The sequence below is a fragment of the Oncorhynchus tshawytscha genome, linkage group LG12, assembly GCF_018296145.1.
Source record: "Oncorhynchus tshawytscha isolate Ot180627B linkage group LG12, Otsh_v2.0, whole genome shotgun sequence".
Lineage (NCBI taxonomy): Eukaryota > Metazoa > Chordata > Actinopteri > Salmoniformes > Salmonidae > Oncorhynchus > Oncorhynchus tshawytscha.
The window spans coordinates 28,445,396-28,460,690 of record NC_056440.1 but is presented as its reverse complement, the minus strand read 5'-3'; the positions used below and the strand labels follow the sequence as shown (position 1 = coordinate 28,460,690).

The window sequence follows — 15,295 nt, the reverse complement described above, 5'->3', positions numbered from 1 at the left end:
GGATATAGGTCTTTAACAGTTTGGGTCTAGAGTGTCACCCCTTATGAAGAGATGGATGACCGCAGCAGCTTTCCAATCTTTAGGGATCTCGGACAATACGAAAGAGGTTGAACAGACTGGTAATAGGGGTTGAAACAATGGCAGCAGATAGTATTAGAAAGTGGGGGTCCAGATTGTCTAGCCCAGCTGATTTGTATAGGTCCAGGTTTTGCAGCTCTTTCAGAACATCTGCTATCTGGATTTGGATGAAGGAGAAGCTGGGGAGGCTCGGTCAGGTAGCTGCGGGGGGTGTAGGGGGGCAGAGCTGTTGGCCGGGGTTGCGGTAGCCAGGAGGAAAGCATGGCCAGCCGTAGATTTCAATTATCATGGATTTATTGGTGGTGACCGTGTTACATATCCTCATTGCAGTGGGCAGCTGGGGGGAGGTGTTCTTGTTCGCCATGTACTTTACAGTGTCCCAAATCTTTTTGGAGTTAGAGCTACAGGATACAAATTTATGTTTGAAAAGCTAGCCTTTGCTTTCCTGACTGACTGCGTGTATTGGTTCCTGACTTCCCTGAACAGTTGCATATCACTTGGACTATTCAATGCTATTGCAGTCCGCAACAGGATGTTTTTGTGCTGGTCAAGGGCAGTCAGGTCTGGAGTGAACCAAGGGCTTTATCTGTTCTTATTTCTAAATTTTTTGAAAGGGGCATGCTTATTTAAGATGGTGAGGAAATTACAACAAGGCATCCTCTACTGACGGAATGAGGTCAATATCCTTCCAGGATACCCCGGCAAGGTCGATTCAAAAGGCCTGCTCGCAGAAGTGTTTTAGGGAGCGTTTGACAGTGATGAGGGGTGGTCGTTTGACCGCGGACCCATAGCGGATGCAGGCAATGATCGCTGAGATCCTGATTGAAAACCGCAGAGGTGTATTTGGAGGGCAAGTAGGTCAGGATAATATCTATGAGGGTGCCCATGTTTACGGATTTAGGGTTGTACCTGCTGGGTTCCTTTATGATTTGTGTGAGATTGAGGGCATGTAGCTTAGATTGTAGGACTGCCGGGGTGTTAAGCATGTCACTTAACAGAACAAACCCTGAAGATAGATGATGGCCAATCAATTCACATATGGTGTCCAGGGCACAGCTGGGAGCTGAGGGGGGTCTATAACAGGCGGCAACAGTGAGAGACTTATTTCTGGAGAGATTCATTTTTTAAATGAGAAGTTCTAACTGATTGGGGATAGACCTGGAAAGTCTGACAGAACTTTGCATGACATCTCTGCAGTAGATTGCAACTCCTCCACCTTTGGCAGTTTCATCTTGACGGAAAATGTTGTAGTTGTGTATGGAAACGTCAGAATTTTTGGTGTCCTGCCTAAGCCAGGATTCAGACACGGCAAGGACATCAGGGTTGGCGGAGTGTGTTAAAGCAGTGAGTAAAACAAACTTAGGGAGGAGGCTTCTGATGTTAACATGCATGAAACCAAGGCTTTTTTGATTACAGAAGTCAACAAATGAGTGCCTGGCGACATGCAGGGCCTGGGTTATGCAATACTGTATAGAGGAATGTTCTGAAAGTTGAACAGCTTCAGGTTTTACATCTGGCCTACTGTTTAGGCAGGGGTGAAGTAACATCTGCAATGGAATAGGCTAGTTCAACTTCATATGTCCAGTGCCCTCACTACACTGCCAGCAAAAGAAAATTATTACATTCCAGCTATTGACAGAGAGGTCTCCCTGCTCTAAGTGAGAGCACCTAACAGTATCAAGATGCCCTGGATTACAGAAAACTGATAACTAAAGAAATTCTAAATGGATCTTGCTGCTAAGTCACAGACACATACCTTCCATTCCTCTGAAGCCCTAAGCGCTATGTTAAATAAAACAAACTAGATCTCTCTAACGCACATCTACCTTAAGGCAAAAAGAGGTTTCTCAACAGCACAGAATAAAGGGTGGGTCTGCAGCATTGACCCAATTTACATGCCGCAGTTTTCCCCCTCTGTGGCTGAATGACACCCATTAGTGCCCTGAGGTCAGGACCACGACCAAAAGCCCTCGAGGAAAAAGCACAGAAATGATTGATATCTTCATGGCAGTGAATCATCAGAGGATACAGAGTATCCATTGACATGCCTATTCTATTTGCTATAAATTCACTCCTCACTAATGGTGTACTCTATAGAAAAATAGAAGATGGCCGATTACAACAAATGTCCAGAACTATATTTCCAAAGCTGACTTAAACAAAAACAACCCCAAACAAATAGGACTATGCCTCCTCCATTGCATCACAAACGTCATCTGTTGATTCCATGGCATTGTTTAGAGAAAGGCTAAAGTCAACTTGGGGAAGAGAGCGGGCTTTCCCAAATAGACCAGCAATTTCTAGACTTGAAACCAGAGCCTTACATCTATAATTATAAACTATGGACAGCTTTCAGCTTTCAGTTTAGCACTGGTGTAGTCAGCTGAAAATGATCCAATTATGCAGATGGGGATGTTTCCACTGGTAAAGCTAATCCTTTGCTCCAGACTCTCACTTTAATCTCTATTCAGGAAGACAGCCAAACACAAATGTTCTGTTAATGCAGGTTTTGGGCAATTCACTTATCCTTACAAACCCAAATGCCCATCACTGTCATGCACTGCACTACAGCTGTAGGCTAGCCTACTTCTGTTAACACTACAGTGATGAATGTTCAAAATGACATGGTATTTTGGGAAAGTTACCATACCAACATGGTTGTTGTAACACAACAACTGTGTTACTAGTCAGGGCATTTTCCTAAAAATAATACCCATCCACTTTAGAGATGGAAATTTTGTTCAATTTTATTGACGACTAACTGACCCTCATTAACAGGTCAACAAACAATTACATTGTTTCCAAACAGTAGAATGAGGAGACCAACAGAAAATACTATTAGAGATCTGTATATAAGAATGAGACGCTTTTGTTTCTGCCCTAACAATGGGAGTCGGCCCAAGGCGGGAAGGCAGGCGACGAGACTAGGCCCAAAATAAACCCATAGAAACAGATTGGGCTTATTTTGGACAGATTTTGGCGAGAGTGAAACCATTCGCTTTTGTCGCTTCCTCTCTTATACTATGCATGCATACAAGGACTGGACATTACTCATTAAGAGCTTACGTTAAGGGAAACGTGTAGCAATAGCAAGCCTATCATCTTACAGTTCAAAATTATTAAACACTCCTGTAATGAAGCAGATAAAACATCATTTTCAAACATTTGCCAAAATGCAATTTGTGGAAAACACAGTTCTAAACCTAACGCGAGCAGTTGTGATAGAGATGAACATTTCCGTTAGAAATTTAGAAAGAGGGGGAATCTAATAGCAACAACTATGATGGATTGCTAATATGACTAGGATTGTGCCTTTGGCTTCTGGACAACAAAAGAGAGTTGATATGAAAAACACTAGAACTGGAGAAATGCTGGTTAATGGCATGAGGAAGTCTTTAGAAAATAAATTGCCTCCACATTTCTAGAGATGGATTTTTGCAAGGCTACTTTGAAGGTAAGACATGCCTCATTATTTGGAAGGAAAGTAAACTTTCCGGTTTCAATTCTACTGCCTCAAGCTCACATTGCAAAGTGGTGGGTGACTCGCTGAGTCAAAAGGTAGGCAGGCTATGGCCTGTACACCCGAAAGGCGAATGGGAGGTGCGCTTTAATTACGAATTGATATTGAGAAATAAAAATAGCTTGTTTTTAATTCCACAAAATAATGCAAATTACCCATAGACCGATAAGCATGACCGGACATATGTATTTTCAGCAGCTAACCGAGTAACATCCCTATTATTTGAATGTAATTTGATCTGTTTCAATTTAACAAACTTACTTTCAGACCAGGATAATTTTCTTTAGCAATTGTTGGACCCACTTCCTGTAGTGTGCAGACATGAATTATTTTGGTGTCTAATTACATGTTTCCTATGGCTCTGGGTTCATGCCACCTACAAAATGTAAAGCACTAATGACTCATTTGCACTGTGAACTCAACATTACAGTTCCACCAGTGCATGCTGTAAATTTAGGAGACATAAAATCCGATAGCAATAATATTGAAGGATGGCAGCAAGCTATATAGTTTAACGGAGCACGCACTGTAAAAGGAAATAACCTTGCTGCTCTGTTGGGATACATGAAATGGGTGGGGACTGCCTAGCTATAATTAATTGTGTTACAATTTCCTTTTTTTATTTAGCAAATTTCTCTTACTTTAAAGCTCTGCATTGTTGGGAAAGGGCTCGTAAATAACCATTACAGTAAAGTCTACACCTGTTGTATTCAACGCATGTGACAAATACAATTTTAATTTGACTGGAACCAGAATCTGAAACTGATTTGAGGGCCCAAAACATGGAGATAATCGACCTCCATGTACGATTACTTGTGGCAGCAGCTTATCCACAGCATGTCTGGCTTAGCTAAGCCATGCAGAGTAGGAAAGCATCGCTCAGACACTGTATAGCTCACTGAACGCAGGGAAAAGGCCTTTCATTCTTCACTGTGCAATATACTTTTGCTGACATCAGTTGTGCAAAAAGCCTCACTAAATGACATCTCCAATTAGCTTATTTGCAATGTATTGTATCCTACACTTCCCTCTGACTTCCCCTTTCTTTTCCCCATTCCTTTCATTAAGGGCAAATAAAGTAATTCACTCTCAGCTAGTTGGAAGCACTTAGAAAATAGGAGAGTTGATTTGTCTAAGGGCATAAACGTTGAAAACAGTGTTTAACCACTTGGTACTCCAGACTTTGGTTGTGGAAGGTTAAAGAATTAGGCTACTTGAAGGTGAAAATAACATCGAGAGGACATTTTAAATCCAAGGACAAGATCAAACTAGAAATAAAACAATTCCCGAAATTGGTTTGGTTTCCAGCTTGAATGGTTCAAAAGTTACTATTACTGTTGGTGGGTTAGTTTTTGATGCTAATTTATGCAAATGTCAATAGTTTGTCATTTATAGACTTTTGAAAATGATAGTTTTAATGTTTGCAGCTGAGGTGGTAAAAGATCAGTAGCATTTAAAATGGTCTACCACTGTTTTTATGGTTGGCATTATGCCAATTTACAAAAATTCAAATTGAGTATATTTTAAAGGTTTCAGATCATTTGAAGTTAGGATAGCTTCAATGTTTTAAAGATGGTCTTGTAGCTTAATTGGCTGAGGAGCAGGACCATTTTCAATAGCTACCACTGTATTCCTATGGTTCTCATTCAAACCCATGTTAATTATGCACATTTAAAATTGTTATAGTTCAAAAAGTATAAATAGTATCAACAAGCTGTATGCAAGACATCGAAGTTGAGTCAGTCTGCACATTTCAACATTGGAGTTGATAGCTTACACAGTTCAAGTAGTAGCATCTAGAACTTTTAAAATGTTACCATTCAAGTCTATGGCCACTGAAATGCATTGAAATTTATGCAAATATGGTTGTAGAACAAAAAGTTAATAGTATAAAAAATATTTTCTCAAGCAACCTGTGAAAAACCAGTCTACAAGAAAGCCAGTCTACAAGTTTTAAATTTGTTTTCATGTTGATAGCTTAAGTGCTAGAGTGAGGGGAATAATGAATATGTAAGAGCGCTAGAGTGGGCTTGCTTTCAGCAAGCACACTAAATATATAGTACCAGTCAAAAGTTTGGACACACCTACTCATTCATGTTTTATTTTTTTACATTGTAGAAAAATAGTGGAGACATCAAAACTATGAAATAACACATATGGAATTAGTAACCAAAAAAGTATTACGCCTAAATATATTTTAGATTCTTCAAAAGGAGCCACCCTTTGCTGTGAGGACAGTTTTGCACACTCAACCAGCTTCATGGAGGTAGTCACTAAGGAATGCATTTCAATTAACAGGTGTGCCATGTTAAAAGTTGATTTGTTGAATTTCTTTCCTTCTTAAATGCATTTGAGCCAATCAGTTGTGTTGTGACAAGGTAGGGGGGTATACAGGAGATAGCCCTATTTGGTAAAAGACCAAGTTATTATTATGGCAAAAACAGCTCAAATATGTAAAGAGAAACGACAGTCCATCATTACTTTCAGACATGAAGGTCAGTCAATCCGGAAAATTTCAAGAACTTGGAAAGTTCCTTCAAGTGCAGTCGCAAAAACCCTCAAGCATTGTGAGGAAACTGGCTCTCATGAGGACCGCCACAGGAAAGGAAGACCCAGAGTTGCCTCTGTTGCAGAGGATAAATTCAATTGAGTTACCAGCCTCAGAAATTGCTGCCCAAATAAATGCTTCAGAGTTCAACAGACACATCTCAACATCAACTGTTCAGAGAAGACTGCCTGAAATCAGGCCTTCATGGTCAATTTGCTGCAAAGAAACCAATACTTAAGGACACCAATAAAAAGAAGAGACTTGCTTGGGCCAAGAAATATGAGCAATGGACATTAGACTGGTGGAAATCTCTCTAGCTCTCTGGTCTTGGCCATTGTGGAGAGGTTGGAGTCTGTTTGATTGAGTGTGTGGACAGGTGTCTTTCATACAGGTAACGAGTAGAGAACAGTTGAAGTGTACCTATGATTAAATAAATTACAGACCTCTACATGCTTTGTAAGTAGGAAAACCTGCCAAATCGGCATTGTATAAAATACATGTTCACCCCACTGTAAGCAAGCCGTTATGCCCGTCAGTATCTCAATGGAAATGATTGTGTTGCTCGTGTACTGATGCATATTCCTGACCAATTTTTCTCCCAAGAAAAGAACAAGCATATCATTAGGCCTATACTGGAATGAAGGGATATCAGGGCAAATAGCCTAATATGTTCAATGCAACTATAAATCGTTACAATACTATTACCATGTTATTGCTACTTTTATCCGTGGCGTGCTGTAATGTAAATTAATTAGTGATGCACCGATATGACATTTTTGGCCGATACAGAATATCCAATGTTATCCTTGCCTTTTAAGCATTCTAGTACAGTTAAATAATTACCACTCACACACAGCAGTCTAAGCCACTGAATCTCAGTGCAAGAGGAGTTACTACAGTCCCTGGTTTGAATCCAGGCTGTATCACATCCGGCCGTGATTGGGAGTCCCATAGGGCTGCACACAATTGGCCCAGCGTCGTCCGGGTTTGGTCGTCCTTGTAAATAAAAATGTGTTCTTAACTGACTTGCCTAGTTAAAAGGTTATACACACACACACACACACACACACACACACACCACACTGACCAAAAAGTTAATTTGTTGGCATTTACATATGTCCCCATTACCAGTAAAACAATCAAAACATAATCCAAACCTATTTCTTTCACTTACTTGCGGTGCTGCTTTATTGTTCATTTGTTCAGTCGTTTCATTCTCAACCAGGATTTCTCATACTATGGAATGTCGTTTGGGTCTCTGAAGTCAAATAACACTATTTGACCTGTCAAGTGAGCTTGTTGACCAATCAGGACCTGAAGATGACTGCACGTCACACAATTTAACGCGTTCATTAAATTTTTAGGTGTCATCATCTAAAATAACCCTAATTTATAAGACAGTTCTTATTTGAATAATGGTGGTTGGACCCATCTATGTGAAGCTAGCCACAAAAAGGATTAAAGAAAAGTATGTCATTGACAGTGATGCAAATGAATACAAATAGTAGAATTATGCCATAATTGAATAGATCATGCTAAACGAGGTTGGAATGTTATAAAATCAACAAAAGACAATTTGTTAATTTGACAAATCTGTTGAAATCACACTGGATGTATTATACTTTAAATTTGTGTTTGGAGCATACTTATTTCACTGTACAGCATTGCCTATTGATTCTGGATCAATGACATGGGGTATCCGTCCACTCAGTGACACACACAGAACATTAGCGTCGTAGCTCTTATTGCGGGACTCTGAAACAACTGAATTGAGCCACATTCATTGTAAATCTATGTGTATTGAACACTATCCCCGAGGAAAAACAATACTGCATGGATGTTTGAGTGATCACACTGAGGACGTTGTGAAAAAATATATTGGGTATTGAGTAGACTGATACTCCATTTCATTGATCCCCAATCCTTTGGTAAAGCTGTACAGTGCAATATGAATGTCAATACACACACAATAGGCTGACTGGGAGATGATTTCACAGTCACAGTCCCGCAATAAGAGCAACAACGCTAATATTTGTGTAAACTCTTCACATTTGTGTTCTGTGGGTGTCACCAAGTAGACCAATACCCCATTTCATTGTTTCACATTCCAACCTTAACATTATCTAGTCTAAATATGGCATGGCTCCACCAATTGTAACCTTCCGCATCTTTTTCAAAGAGGTACTTATATTTTGAAGGCAAACCGCAAATTCCACTATTGTGCCTAATCCTTATTGTGGCTAGCTTCACAACACATAACCCGGTGTGCGGTCTGGTCCAGTGTCACTTGCCAGACGAAGCTAGCTGGCTGTTTATAACGTTAGCATGGGCAACAGGGTTAAGTAGCTAGCTAGCTATTTATTTTCATGAAAAGAAGTTAAATTTCAATAGGCGAACAACAAGTGGCTAATACTTACTCACAAGGATTCCTAAATCATTGCTAAGAAAAATGAAAATGACTGCAGTTTCTACTGATCATTGCTTTCAGGCTGGTTGTATTGGTGCTAGCTAGGTACCAAGCTAAATCTAGCTACCCCAGAAGTTGCGGTCAAACAAATAATGCTTTATTACCAAGGCAGAATTGTAAACATTGTTTGTGGCCAGTGTTTGCAAACTTTTTTGTACAGCTTTGACAGTGCTGATAGTAGTGCTGCGCCTGGCTTGCAAGTGCAAATTCAGAACAAACAACATTCTATAATAACTGTTATTTGACATGTCAAATGAAGAGCTTATTTAACACGCCAAATTGTGTTATTTGACGTGTGTCTTTTTTGCCACGCAAAGACCCAAACGGCATTCCATAGTATGTCGTGAAGCTAATAGCAGTGACGCTATTACTGTGCAACTCCGATAGGGCAACATGTGTACCGGTGCTCGACCAGTCAGCAAAAGCCAACATCACCCACAACAGAGAAAGGTTGATTGTCAAAGGCAATGAATTCCATTATCTTGACATTAATGGATTTCACCTTTGAGTTGTCTCGCTGAAATTCTTACTCTTTCAAATGACTACTCAACTTGTTGACTGCTTGAGCCACACAGCAGACATTGTGGGCTTGGTTAGAAATGCTGTGTTGCACGTGTAGCGCAAAGTTTTACGTGGCGTCATTACGTCAACGACCTACATTATATACATATGCACATCAGCTTTGACATCGGTTTTGCACATCGGCGTTAAACTAGACATCGAGCCTGAAGACTGATCATGCTCTCCACAGCCGATGTGAGTAAGACCTTTAAACAGGTCAACGTTCACAAGGCCGCAGGTCCAGACGGATTACCAGGACATGTACTGCGAGCATGCGCTGACCAACTGGCAAGTGTACTCACTGACATTTTCAACCTCTCCCTGTCCGAGTCTGTAATACCAACATGTTTCAGGCAGACCACCATGGTGCCTGCGCCCAAAAACACTAAGGTAACCTGTGTGAGGTTCTGTGTTATGCACTATAGCCTGTTACCATATCATATGTGATTGAATATTATCTGCTGTTGGCTTGTGTGGGTGTATGTGTAATGCAACATAGCTGACTTGAGTCATTGTCAACAGTTTCAGGGCCATGGGCCTTTCTTGTGATGGAAAAATATAGAATAACATAAAAACAGGAACTGTACGGTCTTTTGTTAGATAACAGGAGCCAGGTATGTGATAACTGTATCGAGAGTATGAGCACATAGATATTCTACACAACTACAACGACTGAAGCGCCTAGGGGGCTGGGACCAGCTCGTACGCCAACAATCAACTATAGGCTGGGTGAGTTTAAACCACGCCCAGTCTCTACTCTGTGACAGGCCGGCTCGGAAGCAGGAACTACTTCTGTCAGAGTATTAAAGAAGATACTGTTAGTGTGTTGGCTAGTTCTCTGTTCTACCCTTGCGTGGTGTTACAGCGAACCCGTATATATACGAAAATTGACCGTATATATACGAAAATGTATCACTTATTGCTTAACTAATAAAAAGTACATAGTATACAATCGGTGACTCAATGTCATATTTATCCTGATACCAGATTCGATTGACGCAACCCTTAACACCTGCCAAAATGACTACCGACCCGTTGTAGCGATGAAGTGCTTTGAAAGGCTGGTCATGGCTCACATCATCACCAATACCCCAGAATTCCCTAGACTCACTCCAATTTGCATACATCCCCAACAGATCCACTGATGATGCAATCTCTATTGGTTGAGAGCTTCAAGTTCCTTGGTGTCCACATCATAAACAAACTATCATGGTCCAAGCACACCAAGACAGTTGTGAAGAGGGCACAACAAAATCTATTCCCTCTCAGGAGACTGAAAAGATTTGGTATGGGTCCTCAGATTCTCAAAAGGTTCTACAGCTGCACCATCGAGAGCATCCTGACTAGTTGCATCACTGCCTGGTATGGCAAATGATTGGCCTCCGACCGCAAGGCAGAGGGTAGTGCGAACTAGAGGTCGACCGATTATGATTTTTCAACGCCGATACCGATTGTTGGAGGACCAAAAAAAAGCCGGAACCGATTTAATCGGCCGATTTGTATTTATTTACTTGTAATAATGACAATTACAACAATACTGAATGAACACTTATTTTTACTTAATATAATACATCAATAAAAATCCATTTAGCCTCAAAGAAATAATGAAACATGTTCAATTTGGTTTAAATAATGCAAAAACAAAGTGTTGGAGAAGTAAAAGTGCAATATGTGCCATGTAAAAAAAGCTAACGTTTGAGTTCCTTGCTCAGAACATCATGAGAACATATGAAAGTTGGTGGTTCCTTTTAACATGAGACTTCAATATTCCAAGGTAAGAGGTTTTAGGTTGTAGTTAATATAGTATTTATAGGACTGTTTCTCTCTATACCATTTGTATTTCATATACCTTTGACTATTGGATGTTCTTATAGGCACTATAGTATTGCCAGTGTAATAGTATAGCTTCTGTCCCTCTCCTCGCCCCTACCTGGGCTCGAACCAGGAACACATCGACAACAGCCACACTCGAAGCAGCGTTACCCATGCAGAGCAAAGGGGACAACTACTCCAAGTCTCAGAGCGAGTGACATTTGAAACGCTATTAGCGCGCATCCCGCTAACTAGCTAGCCATTTCACATCGGTTACACCAGCCATTAGGCTGATAGGCTTGAAGTCATAAACAGCGCTGTGCTTGCGAAGAGCTGTTGACAAAACACACGAAAGGGCTGATTGAATGAATGCTTACGAGCCTGCTTCTGCCTACCATCGCTCAGTCAGAGAGCTGTATCAAATCATATAGACTTAATTATAACATAACACACAGAAATACGAGCCTTTGGTCATTAATATGGTCGAATCCGGAAACTATAATTTCAAAAACAAAACGTATATTATTTCAGTGAAATGCAGAACCGTTCGGTATTTTATCTAAATATTCTTGTTACATTGCACAACCTTCAATGTTATGTAATAATTACGTAAGACTGGATCCCCCGAGGTGACAAGGTGAAAATCTGTCGTTCTGCCTCAGAACAAGGCAGTTAGCACACCGTTCCTAGGCCGTCATTGAAAATAAGAATGTGTTAACTGACTTGCTTAGTTAAATAAAAAGATATAAAATAAATAAATCGGCACCAAAAAAAATACAGATTTCCTATTGTTATGAAAACTTGAAATCGGCTCTAATTAAATCGGCCATTCCGATTTATCGGTCGACCTCTAATGCGAACTGCCCAGTACATCACTGGGGCTAAGCTTCTTGCCATCCAGGACCTCTTTACCAGGCGGTGTCAGAGGAAGGCCCTCAAAAATGCCAAAGACTCCAGCCACCCTAGTCATAGACTGTTCTCTGCTACCGCATGGGAAGCGGTACCAGAGCGCCAAGTTTAGGTCCAAGAGGCTTCTAAACAGCTTCTACTCCCAAGCCATAAGACTCCTGAACACCTAATCAAATGGCTACCCAGCCTATTGCATTGCCCCCCTCTTTTACACCGCTGCTACTCTGTTGTTATAATCTATGCATAGTCACTTTAATAACTCTACCTTCATGCACATATTACCTCAACTGTACAGGTACCCCCCTGTATTTAGTCTCGCTATTGTTATTTTACTGCTGCTCTTTAATTACTTGTTTACTTTTATTTCTTATTCTTATCCATATTTTTTTAAACTGTATTGTTGGTTATGGGCTCCTAAGTAAGCATTTCACTGTAAGGTGTTGTAGTCGGTGCATGTGACTAATAAAATTTGATACCGATCTTGGCATTTTTAGCTAATATCGACCAATTCCGATATGTTCCCTGATATATTGTGCATCCCTAACCCTAATATTTAACAAACATGAAGCTGTGGGAAATCAAGGTGCAGAAAAAATGCTGAGTGGTTCACAATGGCATGCTGCAAACGAGATTCAGGGACATGTTGGGACACTCAGCCCTCCCAGCATGGGACTCAAGGCTCTTGGTTCAAAAGACATCTCCTCAATATCACTTTACTCGTCTCAACTTGTGTACCAACCAGTGGGCAGGTTTAGCCTATAGAAAAGTATTGGCACCACATCTTTTAGAGCCTGCCCTGGCAAGTGGCTTTAATCACAAAAAATGACAGGAGCTGAGCTGTGTGCCCTCTGCACTCTCACTGGTTGTCTTGGCAATTTTCCTAATCATAAAGGTCTTCTATGCCTCTGTTTGGCAGCACTCAAGTCTCCCTCATCACTTACCAGTATTTGTACACTACATCTGCAGAAAGTGTGATCACATCACACATTCAAAACAAACACTCCTGCTGCCCCCTCACATATTAAGTGCACTAAAGACATGCTCCAGTTCTTCTCTTTGGAGAAAACATCTGCTGGGGTCATTATATAGTCCCCTTAGCACTAGTAGCAGGCAGTGCAACAAAAAGCCAGGGTCTTTCCGCCACCAATACCTCCCCACTCATAGCATCTGATTGTCCAACACGAACACAAGCAGCCTTGTTCAGCACTTGTCTCCTAGAGCTTGAGTTGAGTTATGCCTAATGCCCCCCAAAACGTCAAAGTTTAATTGCTTGGTTGACAAAGATTTGTGAAATAATCTCCAACACTGAATTTACTTGACAAACTTAGCAAGGAGAAAATAGCCTAAACTTTAAGACATTAAAACACAAGCTTTGTTGTCTAGCCTACTTGCCCTAACAAATACTTGTATTTTTGAGAGAGAGAGCAGGTATAGAAGAGACAACTGACCTTCAGAGAATGGACAATTTGTTAATGGAAACTTCATACACATCAACACATTAACAGCCACAACTCAGTTTAGGATAGCCTCAATTCAGATTCATCATCAAAAGATGAACTATAGGCTAACTGTTTGTAGTGTCTGGAAGCTTGTGTAGTGGTTTGTTGTGTTTGATGGTATGGGTTTGCTGTAAATCAGTGGAGATGGTTGTCGAACACCAGACGCAATGTCCTTGATATCATTCAATAATAATTTCTTATTTGCCCACTTTTTCTGTTACACATCTTACTCTAGCAATTCAAATGAGCCATCAGAGCAGGGCCGGTTAAATCATCCTTGGTGCCCCTGCTTCCTTTAGAGGGAGAAGCAAAACTTCTTGTTAGTAGAGTTTGATCTGTGCATAAAAAGGGTGCAGACACCCAAGCCCAAAGTTCTGTTTTGCTGAAATGTATCAATTATATGAGGCCAAAAATTATGCTGATTGTTCATGATCAAATGTTACCCCAACAGGTTTATTGTTTAATCACTACTGAATCATTTATATTGAGCATGAGCAGTGTCAAACGCACTGAAACCAACTCCAGGTCACAGTTTACACATATCTAAATCACAGAATAGATTACCTTGACCTGAGTTTAGGTACAAACTATAAAGTGAATTCAGTCACTACCATGTTAGGATATTTGGCAAGAGACAACCACTTATGAAAGGTAGCTAGCAGAACCAATTACTAAATATAATTTTCTTGAAGTTAGCGAGCAAGCTGACAGACATAGGGTTTGTTGAGTTTGCCGTGTTCTTCATGGGACAGGCAAAGGTGCACATATTTATGATTGACCAGTCGAAAGGTTCCCTGGGAGATTCCTACTGACGCATTGCATTCCATTTATGTTTACAGCGTGGTCGATGAGGTGGCACATCTGGATATCGTGACAGTAGTTGCGAATGGAGCTACTGTATAAAACTTAAAGAAAACTCGATTGGGTTAACAAACTCATGTCTAGTTCAAACAATCCAAATGTGTTGAAACACTAACTGGTCGATGTGGCGGACTTAGCTAGCCAGTAGCCATATGGTTCATAATATTTGAGCTTTCCTAAACCACAGAAACATAGCACACTGACAGTCTTGTTGCTCGTATAGGAAAGCTAGCTAACGTCGAGGGAATTCCACAGGTCCGAACGTCGACTCGTACCACAATGTCGCCCCTGAATGACATGTCTTGAAAACTAGCGGTTAGGATCGCTTGTGATCTTTTATTTAAAATATAATCTCCAAGTCAAACCATGTTAAAAATGTGAGATCAGTATCTAGACTTAAGGCCCAGACAGGTTGTGGCTGGCAAAACGCGGTATATACTAGCAGCTAGCTAGCGTTACATGAGCTAAATTGGCGCTTATTAACTGTTTCTCCGTGGGTTATGGACTCCCTGTCTTGACTGAGGGCCCGCAGGGCTACCTATAAAGCAAACGTGAGATAGCCGGGTTCAAGCCTCTTCAACCAATCCTTACCTGTAGCACTCCCGTATGAATTGTTCTTTGACGAACAGCTAGAAACAATCCCAAACAAGCACAACCCTCTTTCGAGTTGTCTCCCCAACCGAAGCCTTGTGTTCCGACGGACTCGCGTTCACGAAGTGCTGATTGAGCGAAGCAATGACGTAAAATGGTCTCGCCCCTATAGAATACAGGGAGGAAAAATAACTAAACTCGTCTAAAACCAAAATTAAAAAATAAACTACCACAATTATAATATCAGCACAAGGTCATAAAATGCATTTGCTAAAAGAAAATCTACTAAACTTGAATTATGTCTGTCAAAGTTTTATTCAGGATAAAGATAATTGTATTACTTTCAATTAGAAACGATTTGCTCAGATTTGTATCTTTCAGCATGCAATTTCTGTAAAAGATTAAGAATAAAGATTGCTTCAATACAGACAAAATGTTGCCACCCGGGT

General features: G+C 40.6%; 1 protein-coding gene across 6 annotated transcripts in view; it reads right to left on the bottom strand.

Moving 5' to 3' along the window:
* clip1a (CAP-GLY domain containing linker protein 1a) overlaps positions 1 to 14,998 on the bottom strand; it is a 60,484-nt gene extending 45,486 nt beyond the window's left edge. For all 6 annotated transcript variants that reach the window (XM_024438695.2, XM_024438692.2, XM_024438693.2 and 3 more), the window contains exon 1: positions 14,847 to 14,998. The gene's annotated coding sequence lies outside the window, so the exon portion shown is untranslated. The remainder of the gene's footprint in view (positions 1 to 14,846) is intronic.
* Positions 14,999 to 15,295: the final 297 nt, after the last annotated feature.